We start from the raw sequence: 2,709 nt of genomic DNA, 5'->3' as shown, positions 1-2,709 counted from the left end.
AGTGCATCTATTTTGAGATAGTCCCTTAACTTACAAAGTTAAGTTTCTGACTCAGTATCTTCCTTGTTTTCAATGTGCTTAAGTCTTTGATAGGGCCTGTTGCTATGCTTTGGAGCCTATAAAATTTTGTATATTGCATTTTTGTTTTCATTGTCTCTGAGTATTTTCTAATTTTTGTTATGATTTCTTCTTTAATCCATTGGGTTTTAAAATGTGTTTTAATTTCCAATATTCTGTGAATCCCTTAGTTTCATGTCTGTGGATTTCTCAATCCATCTTATTGTAGTCTGAGAGGACACTTGACACCAATCTTCCAAAATCTACTCATGCTTAGTTTGTGAGTTAACATATGGTGTAAGCTCAGAACTGAGCCTTGTATACTTGGTAAGGATGCACGCTGCTTGCAGGGTGGAGTGTTCTGCACAGCACATGTATATTAGACTTAATTGCTTTATTGTGCTGAAATCCTGTATTTTCTTTCTTACCTTGATTCTGGTTTCTCTATCCCTCACTGAGAATGGTGTATTAAACTCTCCAATATCATTGTAAATGGTCTATTTCATTCATTGATTCTGTCAATTTTCATTTCACAAATATTGGCTAGGCAACTAATTATTTACAACTACTGTATCTTCTAGCTACACTGGCCCTTTATTATTATACAATACCCCTTATTTCTAACAAACTTTTTAAAATCTTGAGTCTATTCTGCTTGAAATTATAATCTTTTCATTGCTATTTGCCTAGATTATATTTTTATTTCTTCACTTCTGAATTAAAAAAAAAACACCATATTTCTAATGATCTTGTATAGACAGTGTGTAGGAGGATCTTGTTTTTATCTGTTCTCTCTTACTGTCTCTTTTTGACTGGGATATTTAATCCATTTACACTTCACATATTTACTGAAGAAAAGGGACACACTCTTGTGATTGTGCTACTTGTTTTCTATACACCTTAGTTCTCTATTATTTCTTATTTTCAGCATTATTGCCTTCTACTGGGAAGCACTTAAATTCCTTTCTCTATTTCTTTTATAGACAGTTTACAGTTGTTTTCTTTGTGATTAGCATGGGGAATATCCTTAACACATTAATTCCATGACTCTTTATTCTGAATTCATGCTAGCTTAACTTCAATAACATTTCCTCTTTAGCAGTCCTTCCCTTGTCCCTTGCATTTGTTGATTTTATAAAATTAGATGTTTATATATATATATATATATATATATATATATATATGCCCAATCTAAATTAAAATCCTTTTAAATGTTTTAGTTTCTTGAATTATGCATAAAACAAAATGCAGAGCTACAAACTAAAGTTATACTATTAGCTCCTAGGTTAGTTAGTTCTTAAAAATATTTTTATTACTTATTTTGATGCAAGAGAAGCTTGAAGTAACAAAATTGATGCTATAAAAGGTTTACTAATAAATGTGATGAGGAAATAATAAGTTATATAAAGCAAAATTCAGCTAAAGGAGTGCTACCTCCAGCACAACTGGAGGATAAGTGGTATACTAACACAGACTTGTCAGAACCTGTGAGAAAGAAAAGTCTGTACTGCTACTGAAGGTTAGGGTTGCTGAGAAAGTTCTTGCTAAGGGTTATTCCCCAAGATTGACCTCCAATTAGGCTCCGTTCCCATAACATAAGACTACAATCCTGACTTAGAGCCAGGCGTTAAAGCCATCCCCATATCAAAGAACATGACTCCAAGGGCAGCACAGCCACTATTGAGTCCTGGTCTGCCATTAAGTCCCCTGTGCTATTACTAGAAAAAGCATAATTTTGCTAGGCAGGCAAGATGAACCTGGGTAACAACTATTTGCAAAGAGCAGCATTGGTGTACTTAAGAAATAATTCTGACACTATTTTTCTGTTTAAATCTCCCATATGCCCAAGTGGCCAGAGTCTTTGTTTCGATTGTTCAAAGTGTATCCTGAGGCTGAACTTAGAAGAGATTTACAATAGCATATATGGACTGCATAAGCCTAAGGTGCATATAAATTAGTAAAATCTTCTATTTGTGGCCAGCTCTTTGAGCATTAGCCAGAGCTGGACAAAGTGCCACCATTATTAAAGAGCTTTTTTTTTGTTTTTTTTAAATGAATTTTTAAGTGTCTGGAGTGATTTCTCATTGGGAAAGCATATTATTTCTGTAATACTTTGAAAGTTTCATGAATGTATTCTGATTATATTTTCCTCCCACTCCTCTCCTCCAACTCCTCCCAGACCCTCTCTATCTCCTCAACTTTACGTCATTAAGAAAAACAGACAAACCATGAAGTCAAATCTGTAATGCCCATATACACACTCCTGGGTGGGGGCACTGACTGGAGTGTGGTTAACATATCAGGGTCCATATCCTTAAGGGACACTGACTCTTCTGTCTCCAGAAGCCATCAACTGTCTATGGCTCTTCGGTTAGTGCTAGGGGCTCCTGTACCCTCCAGCTCTCCTTGCTGGAACGTTGACTGGCTGGATTTTGTGCAGCGAACTACAGCAGCTGAGAGTTCAGGAGTGCATTGGTCCCATTGTGTCCAGATGTCCACTCCTCCCTGACCTCTGGTTCTCATGATCTTTCTGTTTCATCATCCGAGATGGTTAGGCGTGTGTGATAGATGACCATTTTTGGCTGAGTACTCCACTGACACTTATTATCAGAAACTAATTGTTTAAAACAGAATTAGATTTAGGGCTAGGGA

The sequence above is a fragment of the Peromyscus eremicus genome, chromosome 4 (genome assembly GCF_949786415.1).
Source record: "Peromyscus eremicus chromosome 4, PerEre_H2_v1, whole genome shotgun sequence".
Lineage (NCBI taxonomy): Eukaryota > Metazoa > Chordata > Mammalia > Rodentia > Cricetidae > Peromyscus > Peromyscus eremicus.
Note: the sequence above shows the minus strand (reverse complement) of the source record.